Raw genomic sequence first — 24,486 nt, forward strand, 5'->3', positions numbered from 1 at the left:
AGCAATTGTTTCCCTTTTTCTACCCAATACGGATGTGGCTAATGTGAGTGCTTTCCTGTTTTTTTCCCCCTTCCCCCCCCCCCCTTTCTTGTTTTTTTGATTGAGTATTACGATTTCTCCTACTTGATGTCAATAACAAAGGAAGGGGGATTAAATGTTCAGTCTTGCAAGATGAGAATTTCTACCTGCTTTCTGTCAGAAACAGGACACCCAAGTGAGATAGGGGACAAGGAAAAGAAGCAGGATGAGCCGAGACCTCATTGTATGTAGGACTCATCCAATGTACACCCCATAAAGCCACTCTAAGATCGGGGGTGGGTATAATAAAACATAATTGGCAGGATGCCAAGTAGGTATATCTCTTAACAAAAAGTTTTTTTTGAAAAATGTTTTTTTTTGCACATTGACCCCCACATACTACGGTATCTCTGTGCAAAATATTGCCATTTGGATTTTAGCCAAAAACTTCTGAGATTTAAAAAACATGACATCTTAAAGGAACATAACACTTATTAAGCCTAATCTGTGTATTAGTGAGCGATTGTAGTAGTGTTGATAACACTCTGTTCTCAGGCATAGTCAAACATGTATAATCTATACATTTCTAGAAGAGGGGATACTATAGAGGTCATCCTACAACACCTCTATAAACCCTGTAAAGAAAGCCGATGGAACTTACCGCTTTGTACAGGACTTGAGGGAAATTAACAGTTTAGTTATATCTAGAGCACCAGTTGTAACCTGATGTGCCATGCCACAGCCATACCATTCGATGCTACCCACTTCATGCCATAGTGATTGGTTTTAGCAAATGCGTTTTAGTGTCCTGGTGGACGAGGAAAGGGCATCCCCTGTGGACACAGCCCATCTTTTCATTTATCCTTCATTTGTTGTCTACGCAATTGTGCTCCAGACCACATTGCAAGCCCACCTGCGAGACCACACCTACACATAGACCAGTCCTGCTACAGTAACAGTAACAGTAGTGACAGTAACTTCTCTGGAGTTACTCTTTGGAGGCCGGTCAAAAGGACGGTTGAGTTTGCACCCAGAAGGACACTGTGTTCGGGGTCGGTGGATATATTTATATACAGTGGGTGACCGCGATATTGTGTCAATCTCGCTCCCTTTCTCAGCGAGATTGACCACCTACGAGCCCCATCGCGGGAGCCAGTGCCGAGCTGGCTTTCCGCGATGGAGACAAAGCCATCATAGAAGCGACGGGGATCCCCCCCTACGCTGAAAAACGGCGTGGGGGTCCCCCCACAATCCATACCACACCGGTATCCAAGCATGCTGCCGGCCGGTCAGAAAAGGAGTGGGGACGAGCGAGCGCCCCCCCCTCTGAGCCTAACCAGGCCGCATGCCCTCAACATGGGGGGGTTGGGTGCTCTGGGGCAAGGGGGCGCACTGCGGCCCCCCCACCCCAGAGCACCCTGTCCCCATGTTGATAAGGACAGGGCCTCTTCCCGACAGCCCTGGCCATGGCTGTCGGGGTCTGCGGGCGGAGGGCTTATCGGAATCTGGGAGCCCCCCTTTAATAAGGGGCCCCAGATACCGGCCCCCCACCCTAGGTGAATGAATATGGGGTACATCATACCCCTACCATTCACCTGGAGGCAAAGTGTAAAAGAAAATAAACACACGACACAGGGTTATTAAAGTAATTTATTAGTCAGCTTCGGGGGCCCCACCTCTCTTCTTTAGCTCTTTTACAAGGGGGCCTTCTTCTTTGGCGGGGGGGCTTCACCGCCGTCTGGTTCTCTTCCGCTCGCCGGGGGTCTTCTCTGCTCTCCGGGGTAGGTACCGGAGCATGATGAGACTGTGACATCATAAGAGGCCTATATAAATCGGTGCGAACCGTGCACCCGGCATAACAGCGGGAAGAAGCGTTGTGTCAACATCGGAAGAAGAGAAGAAGGCAGAAGACGTCACAGAAGAGTGGGCTGCGCCGCTGCTAGTAATTGAGCTAACACGAAGATAGCGGCGGCCAGCCCTGAAGGAGAAGGCACCGGAGAGCGAGCGGGAGAAGAACCGGGGAGCGCCGAGACAACAGCCGAGAGTGGAGAAGATGGAAGAAGACCCTCCGAGAGTGGAGAAGACCCCCCGGAGAGCGGAGAAGACCCCCGGAGAGTGGAGAAGACCCCCGGAGAGCAGAGAAGACCCCCGGAGAGCGGAGAAGACTCCTGGAGAGCAGAAGAGAACCAGACGGCGGTAAAGCCCCCCCCCCGCCGAAAAAGTAGGCCACCCCTTGTAAAAGAGCTAAAGAAGAGAGGGGGGGCCCCGGAGCTGGCTAATAAATTACTTTAAAAACCCTGTGTTGTGTGTTTATTTTCTTTTACACTTTGCCTCCAGGTGAATGGGTAGGGGTACGATGTACCCCATATTCATTCACCTAGGGTGGGGGGCCGGTATCTGGGAGCCCCCTTATTTAAGGGGGCTCCCAGATTCCGATAAGCCCCCCGCCCGCAGACCCAGACAACCAATGGCCAGGGTTGTCGGAAAGAGGCCCTGTCCTTATCAACATGGGGACAGGGTGCTCTGGGGTGGGGGGGCTGCAGTGCGCCCCCCTACCCCAGAGCACCCAACCCCCCATGTTGAGGGCATGCGGCCTGGTACGGCTCAGGAGGGGGGGGCGCTCGCTCGTCCCCACTCCTTTTCTGACCGGCCGGGCAGCATGCTTTGGATACGGGTCTGGTATGGATTGTGGCGTAGGGGGGGTCTCCTTACAACCCATACCAGACCCAAGGGCCTGGTATGCCCCTGGGGGGGAACCCATGCCGTTTTTTTATTTAAAATTTGGCGTGGAGTTCCCTCTCAGGATTCATACCAAACGCCGCAGCTAGAATTGACGGGAATCCAGGTCGGATCCCCGTCGCTTCTATGACGCGCTCACTGGAATGTGCTTTTTCTATTCCAGCGAGTGCGAGATGTCGGCACCCTGTCGCCGAGAATCAGCGCAATGCTGTCTTGCTGGAAACACAATCTTGGCAACAGGTACAGTAGAAAGTCAAGAGATAGAGGGCTTTTTGGTTTCATTTGAAGGGCTAGAAGTTTACTTCGGCAGGTAAATCAATCAAGCAATAAGTTAAATTGATTGGCTGTTTTCAGCCTTCCAGATTCTTGCTGACCTCAGCCATACTAACATTAAAACCCACGCGTGCAAGGCACAATGGATTAAACTCACATATGGAAGCAGACCAGGCGACCAAGGATGCTGCATTACAGCCCCGGACACTTGATGGGTCTGTGCAACTCACAGATTCCACCCTAGTTCTGGCCCAGTATAGCTGGGATTAATAATTTAACTTTAAGGACCCCAGAACGAGTGGTCCACAGGGGGCAACTTCTTATGAAACAAGACTTTGGAATCAATGTGATTTTTTATGTCTGCCAGCCATTCTGACCCCTCCACAGCCATATTCCCTCCAGCTTGACACATGGAACGTGTCTTCAGTCACAAGCAGTTATTGCTGCCCTAGTAAACAAACATGGGATAGAGACAGGGTTCACCACAGTTGGCTTTATCATATAACAATTCTTGTTTTACCTCTTACCAAAAGGTGTTACCAAGGGCTGAACCTCCCTTTCCGGAGATTACAAAAAGATATATCCGGATGCCTGAGTAGCGGTATCTGAAAATGCTATTGTTGTAGCGCCCAGACTTGGCCTCCCTGATTGTGTGGAAAAAATGTTTTATTTGTATGCAAGGGACAACTGTAAGACTATGGCAGGTGTCCTCGCCAAAATAACATGGTGGAGAACTGCGCCCTGTAGGGTTTTTTCCCAAAGATGTTCCCAGTTCAGGTTCAAGGCATGCCTGCGTGTGCCTCCGAGCATTAGCATCCTGTGCAATGGTAGTCAGGATGGCAACATCATTTACCCTGGGCAGACCTACTACTTTACCCACCACTCACAACGTGACAATGTTACTTAAAATATTCACACCCAACACATGTCTGCTCAAAACTAGAGAAAAAATATGCCTCTCCCACATCAGGTCCAGCCTTAATGCCTTTTTAGGATTAAATAGGAGAACAGGGTGGGGTAGTACCACAACATGACTGTATACACATTGCTCAACGAGACACTTCTCCCAGGTCATTTGTCCAATGTTTTACCTGATGTACACAAGGGTTTTGTAGATTCTGCTGTTATTAGAGTGTATTTGCAGAGTCAGCTGCTAGAGCAGCCACCACATACCCAAATGCTAGATCATACATTATTAGACCTTCAGACATGCCACTGACCGGGATCTTAGTGTTGCTCCCCTATTCTGTGAAGTCCTTCTTAAGGATTTTTATATTGCAGGTCTACCCAAATTGGTCAAGATGTTATGTTGCACGGTGTATTACCTAATAAACCAGAACATGAACACTTACAGTATCTTACTGAGATAATGACCCTGCTTTTGTTTCAAGGGTTTGCCAAGATCTAGTTAGAACCCTTAAGATAGACTGGAAGTTTCACATTCCCTATCACATGCAGCGTTCAGGCATGATAGAAAGGATGAATAGAACAAATAAGGATAAAAGCAGAAAAGCAACAGGTGGGTCCTTCACTGGGTGGGTAAAAACACTTCTTGTGGTCTTGGCTGAGGTCAGGATGACACCCTCGAAGACTACAGGATACTCCCCATTTGAAGTGTGGGAAGACCGTTCCCCACCCCATGGGCAAGACCACCCCTTATCTTAGAAGAAGGAGATCTTGGTCAGATAAGGGAGGAAAAATGTCAGAAAGTTAATTGAAACTTTAGACCAAGTTAAAAGAAATGTTGCTCGCACCTCTCCTTTTTTTTCACAGGAACCAACACATCAAATACAAATACAGCAAAATTACTTTGTTTACTGCTCAGGATTCTGAGAAACTTTGGACACTCCTGGGGGTGATCACACTTTCAGTATTTCCCCCCCAATATGGATCATAACTAACTGTATATACCACCTAGAAGATTTAGGTGTCATAAAAGACATCTGTGGGAAAGGAACTAACTCTAGCCACACTGGAAGACATGCTAGAGTGAAAAGAGAAATTGGTGAAAGTTTTACCAACAAAATGTTATTGTTAAAATTTTAATATGCTTATGCTAGAAAATCAGGATATGACAAATGTTGGATATGTAGTAAACTCCACTAGAATCCCTTTAATGGCGGTGCTTTTAAGGCTTCACTCCTCTTCTAAAAACGGTACCCCACTATTTGTCCTACTGATAGTTACATAGTTACATAGTTAGTCACATAGTTAGTCAGGTTGAAAAAAGACACAAGTCCATCCAGTTCAACCACAAAAAATAAAAAAAACAAAATAAAAAACACAGTAAAATCCTATACACCCAACTCCATACCCACAGTTGTTGTGATGTCACAAGAACATTTTCAAACAACACTTTTGTGTTCCAAGCCATGGGTAGAAGCCACTCCCCAGATTTGTGCTTTAAGTTAGGTAATTACACAAGGGGTACTACAGCATGGGGCATGTAATTTTTCAGCAACATCACGGTATAGCTCCTTCTTCCATACCTCAGACCCTTTATTTAATTCTACGTTGCTAGAATCCCTAAGCGCCAACCCACCTCTACAGTAGGACAATTGTTGTCAACTATAGCATTCTCCCGTCTCTCTTATGAGCCAAGGAGAATTTTCCAAAGGTTGCCTTTAGCCCTTGTCAATTATACATACATCTGTTGCAAGGATGTTATCCCCGGCTCCCTTAAGAATCCCAGGGATGTTGTTATTTAGCGGTCCCAGTAATGGGGGTATTAGGTGGTAGTAAAAGAGGACACCTTCTTAAAGCTAGTTTATGTAGTGATATAAATGTATAGTGTAGTCCGGTTAGATAATTGATATTTAGGTGTTAGTATGATGACTATAAATTATGTTGTTCCGCAGCAACACACCAGGCTCTCCAGAGAGTGCATTTATTTGATTTCCAATACAGAACAAAGTCCAAATTCCACAGATGATACAAATCCAACAGAGTAATTCAAAGTCCCATCTGACTAGATCAGCTCTAGACCTGTGCCATACCCAGAGAATACACAGAGAATATTCTGATTACTTCTAGACCTGTGCCATATTCATACAGAGAATATTCTCAGTGACAAGACTGACTGAATGCCAACTTGAATGTCTCAAATAATGGTCTCACACTGGAGGGAGTGGTTCTTCCAGGACATCCAAATGTTTCCCTGAATGAATACCCCCTCAAGTCTAATTACCATCAATAAATACTTCCTAGGTAGTCTTGCATAAGATTAACACATCAAAGGGTCTTCAGCTGTCCCTTTGATATGTTAGAACTCAGCTGGCTTGGACAGTTCAACTGCATTCCTGGTCAATATGGTAATGCAATACAATATATTGTGCTTATAACACAATATATTAACACAATATATTAAATACCTACACATATATATTTGCACTTGCATATAGAGGTGCATTGGAATCTTCAAGTGTATGCTATAATTTTAAACGCTAAGCTCTGGTCGCATGTTGTAATGCGTCCATCCTTAGTAGCTCAACGCCTTTCTTTATGTGAGAGAGAGATAATGTAGAGAACCCCCAAACTCCTGTTTGCGTGGAGTGACGCCTGGGGTCCAATACTGAATTCTCACATAAAGAAGTGCATTAAAATACTTGCTAACCGCAGTTGTGGTTCACTCCTGTTCACCAGAGCTGTTACAGAATAATAGAACGATATCATGAACCCAGCGGAACTTGCAAACCATGTTGTCACCCTTAGGCCCCGTACACACGACCAAACATGTATGCTGAAACTGGTCTGCGGGCCAGTTTCAGCATACATGTTCGGTCGTGTGTAGGCGCGAGCGGGCCGAATTCCAGCAAACATTTGCCTGCCGGGCCTTTTCCCAGCAGACAAATATTCCTGGACGTGTTTTAAAACCGTCCGCTGGAATCCTGCCCGCTCGGACATGTACGGTTGTCAGTACAGACCTACCGTACATGTCCGAGCGCCCGCCGTCCCTCGCATGCGTCGAATGACTTCGACGCATGCGTGGAAGCCTTTAAATGGCAGGCCCGCCCACGTCGCCGCGTCATCATCGCGGCGACGACGCGGACACGCCCCGCGTAATGTTTACGCGCGGACTTCTGTACGATGGTTAGTACAACCATCGTACAGAAGCCCTCTGGCAGGCATGTACGGTGAAAACGGTCCGACGGACCGGTTTCACCGTACATGTTTGCTCGTTAGTACCCGGCCTTACTCAAAGGGTAGACACTCTCGCTCAAACTGTACAAAATCTACAAGCAGAAAATCAGGCCTTGCAAGATTTAGTTGCCCTCACTCCAAATTTGCCTCATCTCCCCCCTGAACCTAAGGTTAACCCACCTCCTCTTTTTTCTGGTGATTGAAAGACCTATAGAGAGTTCATTAATGTGTGTAAATTCATGTTTGAACTCCACCCTCACACTTTTCCCAATGATAGGATTAAGGTGCTCACCCTTATATCCTATTTAAATGGTGAACCTCGTGCTTGGGCAAATACCTACCTAGAAAAAGAGGATCCAGTCCTAAATTCTTATCAACAATTTCTAGCAACTATGTCTTTGCTATATGATGACTTCAATAAGCAGCTCACTGCTAAAAATGCGATTAGGAATCTCAAACAAGGTAGACGACCAGTTGAGGACTTTATAGCGGAATTCCAGAGGTCGGCCATTGAAACTGAGTGGAATGATGTCACCTTGCGTAACCAATTTCGCCTTGGCCTCAAGTCCAATAACATCTGCCCCAATGCCTCAAAAATTCAGTTTTATTCCCTTTGATGAAAAAATGGACATTGGGGGCGTGGCCAGCAGCCGAGGCGGATGGTCGTGTAGAGCCAGAGCTCCAGAGACCCGAGCGAATCCAGCCTAATCCAGCGACTAGCAGCCACGATCCAGGGCATCCCAACACCTGACAGGACCCCCGGACACCCGATCGAGGCCATGGGCAAGCGAAAGACCGACAAAGGTCCAAAGAAATTGACGGATTTTTATCCGTCGGCGAGCACGCCTAGGCCGCAAGATGGCGCCGAGGCCTCGGACTCGCAGTTCGGCCCGCGCCGCAACGGAAGTGGGGACACATCACCGCAGCACAGAAGAGACACCTACCCTTCTCAGAACGCCAGTGGAGGATCATCGCTGGGCACATCACCCATAAATAGTCCACAAAAGTCGACGCAGAAGAGATCCACATCCCATACATATGCAGGTGAGCCTGGGGATGGGTGCAACTCACAGAACAGCACAAGTGTGTTTATTGAGCAACTAACTGAATTCCCCACTACTGGACAGCCCCTTAGTGATACCACCATGAGGGACATGCTAATCACATTAAGAGGCTCCCTGCACAAGGACATGCTACTCTGTGTTAACCAACTTAAGAGGGATGTGTCTGACATAGGGGATAGAGTGTGCCACGTGGAGGATAAGATGGGAGACTTTACAACGGCCCACAATGAGCTGGTAGATGCCCACAATGACGCGGAGACTGAACTGCAGGCAATGAGAGAGAAATTAACAGACCTCGAGGACAGGTCGAGACGAAATAATATTAAATTAAGAGGTGTAGAAGAAACGGTAGCCCCAGCAGACCTGCGCCATTATGTTCAGGATTTCATTGCTGCCTTACTACCCGAATCGTCTCCTACTGAGGTGATTGTAGACAGAGCACACCGCCTCCCTAAACCCAAATACCTGCCGGAGGGAATCCCTAGGGATGTCATTGCTCGCATACACTATTTTCATATCAAGGATGACCTCATGCGATTCTCCAGGAAAAATCAACCGCTGCCCGGACCATATTCCGGCATTTCGGTTTACGCAGACCTATCTAAGCATACCATGCTCGCTCGTAAAAACCTTTCCTCCATGACTAAAATTTTTCAGAACCACAAGATTCCCTACTCATGGGGATTCCCCACTAAATTGCTCATAACAAAGGACAATCGCACCTACGCAATTACTAATATTGATGATGGAATTGCCCTGGCCAAAAAGTGGAAACTACTCCCAGAAGACGCTACAGCCTCATCTATGGAACGCAACCCCCCAAAGATAGCACCGGAGTGGCGCCAAAAATAACTTCTATATCTATGCCCTGTATCTTACATTCTATCCTATAATACGGCTGGAATTGGGTCTCAAGGAGAAATCCCCCCCAGGATTATAGCGAAAATGCTCGCACTTAGTGATTTCTTTCACTTTACTTGTTTCATGTTTGCATTTTTATTATTCTTTACGTTTTTTTTTTATGTTTATAATACACCAAGAGACATCTGTATCTTAAGAAAATGGCCTACAGCATCACCGAGATTCTTCATCACTCTCATCCTCATGGAGAACTGGCTTTGGACATTTAAGGCAACAGCACCACCTTCAGGTACGATTAATGCATTACCACTAACAATTAGAACCACACTGGCTAACAAGGAGCATCCCCCTAAACAATTGACATGACTATGTCAGTGATATCTATGAATGTGCATGGTCTCAATAGCCCCTTTAAAAGGTCCTCCATGTGGAGGGAGATGGCCAGTCTCAAAGGAGATGTGGTTTGTATACAGGAAACCCACTTCATGTCGTCCAAAACTCCTAAATGCTCTCATAGAGCATACCCAAACATCTTCCAGGCAAATGCGCCAGTGAAGAAACGAGGTGTCTTAGTGGCCATCAAACATTCGGTCGCTTTTCAACTTCATGACCTTATATGTGACCCCAATGGCAGATATATTATCATGACCTGTGACCTTAACAACACCCCGTACACCTTGGTCAACCTTTATGCACCGAATAGAAGACAGCTTAAATTTCTCAACTCTGTGTTTAAAAAAGTGGAAAAGGTCAAAAAAGGCTCTCTACTAATGTGTGGAGACTTCAATGGTGTTCCAAACCAATCAATGGACTGTTCATTACCCCCAACTCAACGGAGACTTGAACTAAGTTCCTTTATTTCCAGTCATAATCTATATGACACGTGGAGGTGTCTTCATGCCTCGGAAAAGGACTACACCCATTACTCATTTCCGCACCGTGCATATTCCAGAATAGACTTAGTGCTATCGGATCTGCCTTTACTACACAGAACATTATCAGTATCTATTCACTCCATAACTTGGTCGGACCACGCTCCTGTGTCTATAACTTTACATGATCAAAACTCAGCTTCTCCCGCATATCTATGGAGAAACAATGTGGCCCTGCTGTCTAATGATGCCCAGGCAGATAAGATTGCTTTACAGTTAAAATAATTTTTTATGTTTAATGACACTGTTGATACCAATATAGCATCCTTGTGGTGCTCGCACAAGGCATTTAGCAGGGGTTTATTGATACAGGCAGCAGCTAGGGAAAAAAGGAGGAAGGCGAAACTGTTGAGCGGATTGCTCGAGGAGCTTAAGATGTTGGAGTGCCAACACAAACTCCAATCATCTCCCAACCTAGAGGCCAGTCTATTTACATGCAGACATAAACTCCGCATGTTTCTGATTGACGCTCATCAGACCCACCTCAGGAGAATCAAAGCGACATACTACGCACAAGGGAACAAAGCAGGGAAATTACTAGCAAAATACCTTAACAAACGCCAACAACAAGCTAAACTTCCCCACATCACAGATCCTCACTCAAATAAATTAGTGTATCATCCGACACACATAGCAAATGCATTCATGAAATATTACAGAGACCTCTACAACTTGAACACAGATCCCAACACTACGCAACCTACCGAACATAGCATTGATACATTTCTTAGTACACTCACCCTGCCCACTCTACAGGCGGATCATCTTTCCGCACTTAATGCCCCGATAACCCTTAAAGAAGTAGTGGATACCATCCAGGCCCTTCCAAACCAAAAAGCTCCGGGCACAGATGGTTTCTCCTCGGAGTACTATAAAGCCTTCTCACAAATCCTGGCTCCATATCTATGTACCCTGTTCAACAGCGTTGCCTCCTCCTCCACATTTCCGACAGAAATGCTGCAAGCTACTATTGTGACCCTGCCTAAACCAGGGAAAAATACAGACCTCCCACAGAACTTCAGGCCGATTTCACTATTGAATACCGACCTGAAGGTCTATGCGAAAATTATTGCTAATAGGTTGGCATCTATCACGCCATACTTGGTTAAACCAGACCAAGTAGGGTTTGTTAAGGGGCGTCAAGCCCCGGATGGTACGAGGCGCTTAATTAACCTGATGCATATTCTAGAAAAAAGACGGACCCCGGCGGTCTTTTTGGCACTGGACGCGGAGAAAGCCTTCGATAGGGTGCACTGGGGTTATCTTAGGGCTACCCTGCAAAAATTTGGACTACAAGGCAACATTCTGTCGGCAATCTCTGCATTATATACCTACCCTTCGGCTAGGGTCTTCTCGTCCAGTGCCATATCTGACCAGTTCTTTATTACTAATGGTACACGCCAGGGGTGTCCACTATCACCCATAATTTTCACTCTCATGATGGAGCCACTGGCCGAACTCATTAGAACGACCGGATCAATCTCAGGGATATCCATAGCAGGAGAAGACCACAAAATAGGTCTTTTTGCAGACGATGTGGTCCTGACATTGACTAACCCAGCTTCCTCCCTAACAGCAATTCAGGACATTTTGAAAAAATTCGGGGAAGTGTCGTACTATAAGCTTAACATTACCAAATCGTGTATATTACCTATTAATTTATCTAAAAAACTGATTGCAAGGCTCAAGGAAAGATTCCCATTCCAGTGGATGACTGATTCATTGGCCTACCTAGGTATAAAAATAGCTTACCCTTCCGCACGCACTTACGACATTAATTATAATATCCTTCTCCAGACCATTAAAACAGACTTAGCACATATAGAGACCTTAGAACTATCGTGGATAGGAAGAATAGCTGCATTAAAAATGACCCTACTACCGAAGCTTATATACTATTTTAGAACTATTCCCTCCGCAGTACCAGACTCATTCTTTCTAACAGTAGACAAAATGTTTCGTAAACTTATCTGGCAAGGCAAGATCCCTAAGATCACATTCTCTACGCTCCAACGACATAGAAACATGGGGGGAATGGGATTCCCGAACTTACGGAACTATTATAGAGCAGCAATCTTGGACCAAATGAAAGCTTGGTTTGATCCTGGCCTGTCTAAACTATGGGTCAGGATTGAAAAAGCAACTATTAAAGGTAGGGACCTACCTTCCCTTTTATTAGCCAAACTGACAAAATTACCTTTGACACACTGCACATCACCCTCAATAGCAGCTACACTTTCTGTATGGGGAGACGTCCAACTTAATATAGATACATCGACTAAAAATAAGCGTACGATCACTGACATCCTGACAGTAGAACACCTAATCCCGGAAATACGGACTGCATCCTGGAAAGAAAACAAATTAACGACTGTCCAGGAAGTATTGACAAGCAACCCAGATGTACAGACATACTCCTATACACAACTGAAACACTTTCAAAAGACACACTCGACGACGCATTACGACCTCCCAACTGACGTATGGACCTACCTTACTACAAAACATGATAGACCGAAGGGTATATCTTGGTTCTACTCCCTCCTACAATATTCCAGAATCCCCTCCAAGACATCTCACATGATCAATTGGGAAAGAGACTGGGGCACTACATTCTCCATTGGGGAGTGGAACGCCGCGATTCGCCTAACATACAAGTATACCCACTGTACAAACCACTGGGACAACATGTTGAAGATATTACATAGGTCATATCTCACCCCAGTCAGGCTGTCAGTAATTTTCCCATCAGAATCACAACTTTGCTGGAGACTTTGCGGATCTAGGGGACACATCACTCATATATTGTGGGACTGTAGAATAATACGTAATTTTTGGACAGAGGTCTTCCAGCTGGTCTCCTCTGTCGCTGGGCATATAGTTCGCCCCAATCCACCTTTGGCCCTCCTTAACATTAATGCTATATGTATCCCACCCCAACTAAGGTACATATCCACACACATTTTCATAGCAGCTCGTTTAACTATCACCTCTAAATGGAAGTCAGCACAAGTGCCTAAAATTGATGAGGTTATACAAAGGGTATCTACCCAATACTCTTATGAAAAATATTTTGCTATCCAAACTAACCAGTTTCAATCTTTTAAAGACCAATGGTTACCTTGGAGCACTAAATATCCCATGTAACATGTTCTTCTCATCCTTAACTTTCCATTAAACAATGGCAGATCTCGCTTGGTGTTAAAACTAGCATTCATATGAGCTAGTAATACTTTATTTTTTCTTTTTTTATTATTCCGTTTTACCTCAATATTTTGTTTTGTATTCTGTTTTGTGTTATTTCCTCTATTCAGTACTTTAATATGTTGAGTCCTTTTGGACTCCTTTAGCAGTTTTCTGTGTAACTACAGAATATGGGGCAGGGGGCTGGCACCCACCCAGGACCCGCCTTCCTGTGGTGGAGTCCTGGAATGGGTGGCTGTCGCCCGTCTACAGTTATAGAGGTTTGTGCAATGGCGTAGTGGACTGCAAATGCCAGGTGTAATGTACAGATCATATAGATATACCCCTATATGGGGGACCGTGGCTCCACATTGTGTAGTAGGATGCGCGGCCCCCGATATGCAAATTTTCCCTTACTCTGTACTAAGACATGACAGTTTATTATGTAACATTATCTCCACAAACCAATGTTATATGCGATTTGTAATCAAGAACTGTGTATATGCCTACCTCTGTATGTGACATGACTTTAATCAATAAAAACAATTGCAAAGAAAAAATGGACATTGGAACTACACGTGCCCCACTTACCTCATCTGAAAGAGTCTGTCGTCGCTCATTGAATCTTTGCCTTTATTGTGCCTCATCGGACCATGCCATCTCTTCTTGTCCTCCTGTAAAAAAGAAAAAGGACGAACATAAGCCAATCCACCTTTGCAAATTGGCTTGTTCTGTTTCTAAACATGCTCCTTATATCTTTTTACTTCTTATTTTACAGTGGGATTGTGATGCAATTGCCTATATGCTTCAGTCTAATGCTCTCCCTGCTAATTTAATGCTGTGGGTTACAGGTAACAGGTGTTTCATGTGTGATTCATCTCTCTCTGTAAGGACTGTTCATATGTTAAATAAGGCTAGCTTGTGAAAGGCCTTTAATTGTGTGATAACCCTGTCTACAACCTAGTGATTCTCAGAGGTGTTAATAGGTGTCAAACTGGAAGCAGACGAAACGTCTGCTTAGGAAACTCAGTGTGTGAAGATGGTTTGTTGTTTAAGGAATGTGCAGTGATTAGACATGATAATTGTCGGTCGGTGCCGACCTGTCTAGAATGTTTTAGTAATTAGCCTTAGTGTGTGATTGGGGGGGGGTGGAGATTTCATTGTTGCTTCAATGTCTTGGACTGTATAAAAAGCTGAGAAGAAAAACCATTAAAGTCTGTCTTGTTCTAGCAGTAAGCTTGGCATGTGTGGCTTTCTGGGCGATTCCAGGGATATCCCTCCTCGTGGAATATTGGGGTGATTTTCGTTATGGGAAGAAGGGAACGTTGACGGGGATATCATACCAATACCGTCACAATTGGTGGCAGCAGTGGGATTTTTCCCTTCTTTTCCCCTTCACACCCGGATTCTAAGCAGACACTGGAAGAACTACTGGAAGTTCGTGGAAGGATTGCTAGCAACAAAACCAAGCGGGTCATCATAGCAGAATCAATGGAGATAGACCAGGAAGACGGGATTGCAGCAACGCCAGCAGTACAAGAGATGGAGACACCAGTGATTCAGGAGGAGGAATCGCCAGCCAACAAGCTAATGAGAGAGAAGCTAGCGTGGTTCGGCCCGAACCCAACGGCAGATGTGGTGCTGAGAGTGATGGACCTGTTAGCGAAGGAGGCTAAAGAAATAAGAGACGCAGAGCTACAGAAGGATAAAAAAATAAGGGACGCAGAAGTACAGTTAAAACTGGCAGCAGTCCAACAAGCAGCCGCACCTTCTCCGAACAGTGAGTACAGCACAGCAGACGCAAGGAAGATTCCGTTTAGCGCTTTTAAAGCTTTTGATGAAAAGGACTGTGAGATTGATAACTACCTGGCGGATTTTGAGCGACAATGTAACCTGCACCGAATAGCTAGAAGAGAGTGGGTTGCAATATTGTCAGGCAAACTGTCAGGCAAAGCTTCTGATGCTTTCCGGACCGTGCCAGATCAGGATATCCATAGCTACGCCAGGGTTAAAGAAGTGCTCCTGGCTCGTTATGCGGTAACCCCAGAGTCCCACCGACAGAAGTTCAGGGACTCACGCAAAACCACGAAAGACTCTTACGCGGAATGGGCATGCCAGTTGTCCCTGTCGGTCTCTAACTGGGTTAACAGCAGCCAGGCCACCACCGCAGAGGACATTTTGCAACTAATGCTCCTGGAGCAATTTTACAATCACATCCAGACGGACGTCAAGGATTGGGTGAGAGATCGCAGGCCCATGACTCTACCAGAGGCCGCGAAGTTGGCGGATGAATATGCGGATACTCGCAAGACAAACCAGGTCACACCACGGGTACAACCCCCACAACCAACGGCGCCCTCACACCCACCAGCCGCTAGATACCAACCGCCTAACAGACCGATGACATATAGCCCTCGCTACCCACGCCAGGAGGACAACGAACAACGCTGCTTCCGGTGCAAACAGTTGGGTCACTTCAAGCAGAATTGCCCCATGAATGACAACACCAGGTCAAATTGGTCTCAACCTGGGTACCGCCCACCAGCAGCAGCCCATTGTGTAGACTCGGCTTGGGATCCCCAGGAGCTGGGTCAGGAAGAACCATTGGGCACCCCTTACGAAGCCCTCATGGTACAATCTGTTATTACGGACAACAGGGAACACCATTGTCAGCTGGTCATGGGCGACAGCCATGAGCCGGAGGGGCCTTGGAGGGAGCTGGGCAGAAAGAGGCACCGCCAGCTACCCTCCAAGAAGAAGAGGTCCTGGAAGTCATATAACCAGCGGACCTGGAGGAGAAGAAGCGACTGGAGGAGATGGAATCGCAGCGGGCGCCCCAGATGGGGGCCGAAATGTTCGCCAAGAGCCCACCGGTGGCCCTTTACACCACCACCCAGTTCCTGATGATGAAGGACCACGTGGAAAGCCTGCAGGACATGAGCAAGCAGGATCTGATCCGTGAGTACATAGAGCTGGAGGAGTGCATAAGCCGCATGGAGGAGGAGAACAACCACCTGAGGTCACAGCGGGCTGACCCCCCCAGGCTCCATGAACTGGAGATGGAGCTGGAGAAGCTCAAAGAGGAGAACCGGCGGCTGCGGAGGGAGCAGGGGGTGGCTGACCTTATGGGGCTCTGAGTCCCCTCCCCCCCCCGGACTCTGAGCACCAGTGCTACAGCATTTCAACAAATATAACTTTTTCTTTTTATGAATCTCCTGTGACTGTCACTTCAGAGCCATAACCTGCCCCTCCCATAGCGGGACACCTAGATGGCGGCGCACAGACCCATTCGCCGTCTTCACACTGACTTCTGGTGACTCTGCAGATCGCACAAAGACTTGGGGACTGAACGGCGTGTGATCTGACGACCCGGTGGCATACCTGAGTCTGAAGCAGTTGCCAAGGGAGGTCAGTTACGCCAAACGGAGTTAACCTCGGACTAAAAGCTCTGAACCCGTCAACCCTACTGGACCAGGGAAGGTCCAACCGGGTTTGCCGTAGCAGGGAGAAAAGGGGGGGCCATTGTGATGCAATTGCCTATATGCTTCAGTCTAATGCTCTCCCTGCTAATTTAATGCTGTGGGTTACAGGTAACAGGTGTTTCATGTGTGATTCATCTCTCTCTGTAAGGACTGTTCATATGTTAAATAAGGCTAGCTTGTGAAAGGCCTTTAATTGTGTGATAACCCTGTCTACAACCTAGTGATTCTCAGAGGTGTTAATAGGTGTCAAACTGGAAGCAGACGAAACGTCTGCTTAGGAAACTCAGTGTGTGAAGATGGTTTGTTGTTTAAGGAATGTGCAGTGATTAGACATGATAATTGTCGGTCGGTGCCGACCTGTCTAGAATGTTTTAGTAATTAGCCTTAGTGTGTGATTGGGGGGGGTGGAGATTTCATTGTTGCTTCAATGTCTTGGACTGTATAAAAAGCTGAGAAGAAAAACCATTAAAGTCTGTCTTGTTCTAGCAGTAAGCTTGGCATGTGTGGCTTTCTGGGCGATTCAGGGATATCCCTCCTCGTGGAATATTGGGGTGATTTTCGTTATGGGAAGAAGGGAACGTTGACGGGGATATCATACCAATACCGTCACAGGGATGAAGTTAGAATTCCTGTTAACTCTATGTTGGATTCAGGCCTTGTTTCTTCACAAAAAATTCCACACTTGAAGAAATCATCTCCTCTTTCTGTGAGTTTTATCGATGGAACAACTTCTGCATCTGGACCTATTTTGTATCAAACTCAACCTTTATTGACTATTTGTGGAGATAATCATGGTGAATTTTTGACCAATGATGTTATTCTGTCTCCTCTATTCCCTGTTGTTTTGGGGTTACCTTGGCTTAAATTACATATGCCAACCATTCAAGCAACTGTACTTATGCACTCAACTTACTGTAAAAAGACTTATTATCAAGTTGCTCCATTGCTTCATCTTGCCCCTCAAAAGATACCTTTTCAGTACCTTGAATTCTCTGATATTTTCAGTGAGAAGAATGCGGAGACATTGCCTCCATATAGAATATATGACTGTCCCATTGAATTATTAACAGGTACCCCTATACCGACGGGTAGGATTTACTCTCTTTCCCAACCTGAACTTCAACATTTAAAGAAATATCTACAGGATGATCTAAAAAAGGGTTTCATTAAACCTTCTACTTCTCCTGCCAGTGCTGGTATGTTTTTTGTTACAAACAAAGATGGTAGCCTCAGACCTATCATAGACTATCGAGCCTTGAATAAAGTCACAGTGAAAAATCGCTATCCTCTTCCACTTATTCCTGAATTGATTGAAAGGCTACAGGCTTCTACCGTATTTACTAAACTCGATCTCAGAGGAATGAGAAATACAAAATTTTGGGACTTTAAGATGAAGCACACTGCTGAACTCGATGGATCAATTGAAGTAAACAAATGTATTCATTACAGAAAGGGCATGACAAACGCCAATAAGGGATAAGTAGGTAAAATAGTAATGAGTTTACAAAAATAAAAGTCTAAACAGTGCATGGTAGTACCTAATAGTTAAAAGCATACATGGTAATGCATAGCAATCGTAGGTTACACTGAATATGTTATAGACAATACATAATTGTAGAAATATCTCATAATGATAAAACATGACATTAAACCAGGCGTTTGAAAAAACGAAACTGTACTGGTAGCACATAAATAAACGATGATGATAGTTGATCCATAGAAATAATTTGCAAGGGAAAAGATAGGCCTATACTGTGACATATCATTATGAAGAAGCTCTACAGGACACTTCAGGACTTTTTCCTTCTCATGACACGATCACACATATTTGGGTTATTCCCTTCTACATACCTCAGCAGGTATTTTTATTCACCTTTACTCCACCATTTCCACATTCTTACACTTCTACCTTGACACGTCTTTCTTGTTTTGTTATCTCATGCTTTCCATTCAATGCACCTTTATTACTTTTACACATGGAATTCTTTTCCAATACACAAGCTATGTTATCAACTTAATTTATCTACTCGTCTCCACAGATACCTCTGGGAATGGTTTATACTATTAGATACATCCCAGATGATGACTGATCAATTTACCCTTTATTTACTCTCTGCTGGTGCCGCCATTGGACCTCTGGGATTTACCGTCTCAGCTCCTGGAAAAGATGCCCTTTATAGCCGCCCCCTACCATAGATACCATCCTATCATCATATTACTATGCTACCAATAGGTGAGAGTGTTTGGGACCTTGTTTGCTCCCCCTCTTTCTATTATGCACTATATATGCTTTATAGTTTTTTCATAAATATTTACTCTTTCTATCATAGATATCCCCATACTGCATATCTGCTCCTGACGAGTGGTACAAACCACGAAACACGTAGAGCTTCTTCACAATGATATGTCACAGTATAGGCCTATCTTTTACCTTGCAAATTATTTCTATGGATCAACTATCATCATCGTTTATTTATGTGCTACCAGTACAGTTTCGGTTTTTCAAACGCCTGGTTTAATGTCATGTTTTATCATTATGAGATATTTCTACAATTATGTATTGTCTATAACATATTCAGTGTAACCTACGATTGCTATGCATTACCATGTATGCTTTTAACTATTAGGTACTACCATGCACTGTTTAGACTTTTATTTTTGTAAACTCATTACTATTTTACCTACTTATCCCTTATTGGCGTTTGTCATGCCCTTTCTGTAACGAATAAATTTGTTTACTTCAATTGATCCATCGAGTTCAGCAGTGTGCTTCATCTTAAAGTCCCAAAATTTAGTATTCCTCATTCAAATTATCGGGGATGGAGGTATATACCAGGTATGGCCTCATTTAAAGTCCCACCTTAGCTTTAGTTAAGCAATTCTTTCAACTTATCGGGGGTGGAAGCACACAGCTCTAATATTACCTTAGGTACGCTCTATACTACTGTGACCTGTCTAATTGCCCATGTTTCCTTGTCCCTTTATAGTGACCAGTCTAGGCAGTATAGGTTGGCTTGCTGCCATCTATCCGGGAGCTGCGACCCGCTTTGGGACCTCCCCCTCCCCTCCCCATGTGTGAGGGGCGGGGCAGGTACTCACTGCGGGTCGACGTCACGGCGTCACGAGTGACTGGGTAGCGTACGGCGTCACGAGTGATGCCGTATCGCTCCCATGTTTGTCCATCTGCGTCCATCGTGAGGGAGGTGGTTGCCAAGCGCCAAAAGCGTCATGTCGTTTGGACGCTGGTACAGCCCCTTCCTCTGTGATGATGCTGCGTGGTCTTGGCGGTCACCATTGGTCCGCGGCTACTATTTAATCTCCAGCTGCACCGCTCTGACACGTCAGGACTTTTTCCTTCTCATGACACGATGGCACATATTTGGATTATTCCCTTCTACATACCTCAGCAGGTATTTTTATTCACCTTTACTCCACCATTTCCACATTCTTACACTTCTACCTTGACACGTCTTTCTTGTTTTGTTATCTCATGCTTTCCATTCAATGCACCTTTATTACTTTTACACATGGAATTATTTTCCAATACACAAGCTATGTTATCAACTTAATTTATCTACTCATCTCCACAGATACCTCTGGGAATGGTTTATACTATTAGATACATCCCAGATGATGACTGATCAATTTACCCTTTATTTACTCTCTGCTGGTGCCGCCATTGGACCTCTGGGATTTACCGCCTCAGCTCCCGGAAAAGATGCCCTTTATAGCCGCCCCCTACCATAGATACCATCCTATCATCATATTACTATGCTACCAATAGGTGAGAGTGTTTGGGACCTTGTTTGCTCCCCCTCTTTCTATTATGCACAATATATGCTTTATAGTTTTTTCATAAATATTTACTCTTTCTATCATAGATATCCCCTTACTGCATATCTGCTCCCGACGAGTGGTACAAACCACGAAACGCGTAGAGCTTCTTCACAATGATATGTCACAGTATAGGCCTATCTTTTACCTTGCAAATTATTTCTATGGATCAACTATCATCATCGTTTATTTATGTGCTACCAGTACAGTTTCGGTTTTTCACACGCCTGGTTTAATGTCATGTTTTATCATTATGAGATCAATTATGTATTGTCTATAACATATTCAGTGTAACCTACAATTGCTATGCATTACCATGTATGCTTTTAACTATTAGGTACTACCATGCACTGTTTAGACTTTTATTTTTGTAAACTCATTACTATTTTACCTACTTATCTCTTATTGGCGTTTGTCATGCCCTTTCTGTAACAAATACATTTGTTTACTTCAATTGATCCATTGAGTTCAGCAGTGTGCTTCATCTTAAAGTCCCAAAATTTAGTATTTCTCATTCAAATTATCGGGGATGGAGGTATATACCAGGTATTGCCTCATTTAAAGTCCCACCTTAGCTTTAGTTTAGCAATTCTTTCAACTTATCCATCTCAGAGGAGCTTATAATTTACTTCGTATTAAATCAGGTGATGAATGGAAGACTGGCTTCCGCACACGTTATGGACTCTTCGAATATATTGTCATGCCTTTTGGGTTGTGTAATGCTCCAGCAACTTTCCAGAGCTTTGTGAATGATATTTTCAGAGACCTTCTCGACATATGCGTAGTTGTATACTTGGATGACATACTCATTTATTCAGATGACTTGATACAACATCGGAAACATGTCAGATGGGTACTTGCAAGCTCATGCTTTATACGCTAAACTTGAGAAATGTGTTTTTGAACAAACTACTATTTCCTTCCTTGGCTTTGTCATTTCCCCAAAAGGAATACAGATGGATCAGTCCAAAGTGACTTGCATTTTGAATTGGCCTACACCTACTTGTAGAAAGGCTATACAGAGTTTTTTGGGCTTCGCTAACTTCTACAGAAAGTTCATAAAAAAATTCTCCTTATTGGTGAAACCACTTAAGCCTCGTACACACGATCAGTCCATCCGATGAGAACGGTCTGAAGGACCGTTGTCATCGGTTAACCGATGAAGCTGACTGATGGTCCGTCGGCCCACACATCATCGGTTAAATAACCGATTGTGTCAGAACGCAGTGACGTAAAACACAACGACATGCTGAAAAAATCAAGTTCAATGCTTCCAAGCATGCGTCGACTTGATTCTGAGCATGCATGGATTTTTTAACCGATGGTCGTGCCTACTAACGATCGGTTTTGACCTATCGGTTAGGAATCCATCGGTTAAATTTAAAGCAAGTTGGCTTTTTTTTAACCAATGGTTAAATAACCTATGGGGCCCACACGATTGATTTTGACCGATGAAAACGGTCCATCAGACCTTTGTCCTCTGTTTAACCTATCGTGTGTATGAGGCCTTACTCAACTTACCAGCTCATTGGTAAAATTCACCTGGTCAAAGGCTGCCCAAAACGCCTTTCAACAATTTAAAACATCGTTTTACCACAGCTCCAATTCTGCAACTTCCCAATCCTAATTATCATTTTGTATTGGAAGTCGATGCGTCACAATGCGCCCTAGGCGCAATCCTTTCTCAGTGTTCTGCTCCTGATTCACCACTTCATCCTGTTGCATTTCATCTCATTACATCCCATAATGATTTATACCGATCATCATAATCTACAATACCTCAAGTCTAACAAAACCCTCTCCTCTAGACAGCTACGTTGGAGTCTCTTTTTAGATAGATTTGATTTTTTGATTACCTACAGGCCTGGCGCAAAAAATGGAAAAGCAGATTCTCTTTCTAGACTTTCAGAACCTGTTGAATAACTTCCTCCTCCATCCCTTCTTATTCCTTCTCATAAGTTTATACTTGCTATTCTCAATCTAAAACAGTTACTTAAACAAAGTTTGAAAATGCAAGATACTACTATCCCTCATGGCTTAATGCAAGATGAAGGTTTCTTTTACAAGCATACTCAACTTTTTATTCCTCCTTCTATGGTTATCCATATATTAAAAGTTCTACATGATGCTCCCCTAGCTGGCCATCCGAGAATAGAGAAAACCACTGATATCATCCAACGTTATTTCTGGTGGCCCAATATGACTAACACCATAAAAGATTACGTATTGACCTGTGAGGTCTGTATAAGATCCAAACATGAAAGAAGACCACCTTATGGATTGCTGATGTCTTTACCTATTTCTACAAAACCTTGGGAAGCATTGTCTTTGGATTTCATTGTTGAATTGCCTCCTTCCAATGGATATAACACCATCATGGTAACAGTTGATATGCTTACTAAAATGGCTCATTTTGTCCCTCTTAAGAAACTACCTTCTTCTAAAGAAACAGCGCAAACCTTACTGGATCATGTTATTAAAATACATGGGGCCAGATTCACAAAAGAGATACGACGGCGTATTTCCTGATACGCCGTCGTATCTCTGTTTTAGGGCCGTTCTAACTATGCGACTGATTCATAGAATCAGTTACGCATAGCTAGCCCTAAGATCCGACAGGTGTAATTGAATTACACCGTCGGATCCTAGGATGCAATACTTCGGCCGCCGCTGGGGGGAGTTTGCGTCGTAAACCAGCGTTGGGTATGCAAATTAGCAGTTACGGCGATCCACAAAGGTTTCCCGTCGTTAGGTTGTCGCAAGTTTTAGATTCCCGTCGCAAAGATAGGGCTGCTATTAACATGGTGTAAAATTACTCCACCATGTTAAAGTATGCCCGTCTTTCCCGCGACGCTTTTGAATTTTTTTGTTTTCCCGGCGTAAGTACGTTACGCACGTCGCGATTCTCAACACGTCGGCGCGTCGTAATTTCGCGCAAAGCACGTCGGGAAACTTGCGACCGGAGCATGCGCAGTACGTCCGGCGCGGGAGCGCGCCTAATTTAAATGGTGCCCGCCCCATTTGAATTGGGCCGCCTTGCGCCGGACATGTTTACGATACCCCGCCGCAAGTTTCCAGGTAAGTGCTTTGTGGATCGGGCACTAACACTGAAAACTTGCGGCGGTGTAACGTAAACGGGTTACGTTACGCTGCGCCGCAGGTACGAGAATCTGGCCCATGGTGTTCATTCACGTCTAGTTTCTGACAGAGGTTCTCAATTTGTTTCAAAATTCTAAAAGGCCCTGTGTCATATTCTCCAAATAGACCATAGATACTCCAGTGGATATCATCCTCAAACAAATGGACAGACAGAGGGGCAGATCCTCAAAGAAATTACGCCGGCGTATCTCTTGATACGGCGCGTAATTTCAAATTTTGCGCGTCATATCTTTGTTTTGGTATCCACAAAACAAGATACGACGGCATCTGTGTTAGATCCGACAGGCGTACGTCTTCGTACGCCGTCGGGTCTTAGATGCAAATTTTCCACTTCCGCTAGGTGGCGTTCCCATCGTAATTTTACGTCCACGTCAAAACCAATGACGTCCTTGCGACGTCATTTAGAGCAATGCACGCCGTGACATTTTAGGGATGGCGCATGCGCAGTTCGTTCGGCGCGGGGACGTGCTTCATTTAAATGAAATACGCCCCCTACCTGCCGAATTTGAATTACGCCGCGAGAGATACACTACGCTGCCGTAACTTACGGCGCAAATTCGTTGAGGATTCAAACCAACTCAAAGTAAGTTACAGCGGCGTAGCGTATTTGACATCTGCGTCGGGCGCAGCGTATGTATGTGGATCTGCCCCAGAACGAGTAAACCAGTGTCTTGAACAATATCTCAGATGTTATTGTACCTATCTTCAGGATAACTGGTCTACCCTTCTCCCTCTCGCTGAATTTTCTTACAATAATTCAACTACTTCTACTCATTATTCCCCCTTTTATGCAAACTATGG

The 24,486-nt window shown here is 44.7% G+C and overlaps 1 protein-coding gene across 2 annotated transcripts in view; it reads right to left on the reverse strand.

The window, feature by feature from the left end:
* The window catches only part of LOC120916558 (suppressor of cytokine signaling 3-like), a 427,102-nt gene that overhangs the window by 209,755 nt on the left and 192,861 nt on the right, over positions 1 to 24,486 (reverse strand). Inside the window, exon 2 of one of the 2 annotated variants that reach the window (XM_040327602.1) lies at positions 13,802 to 13,884. The exons of the other annotated variant lie outside the window; for it this stretch is intronic. The gene's annotated coding sequence lies outside the window, so the exon portion shown is untranslated. The remainder of the gene's footprint in view (positions 1 to 13,801; positions 13,885 to 24,486) is intronic. 2 annotated transcript variants of the gene reach the window in all.

Source organism: Rana temporaria, chromosome 10, assembly GCF_905171775.1.
Source record: "Rana temporaria chromosome 10, aRanTem1.1, whole genome shotgun sequence".
NCBI lineage: Eukaryota > Metazoa > Chordata > Amphibia > Anura > Ranidae > Rana > Rana temporaria.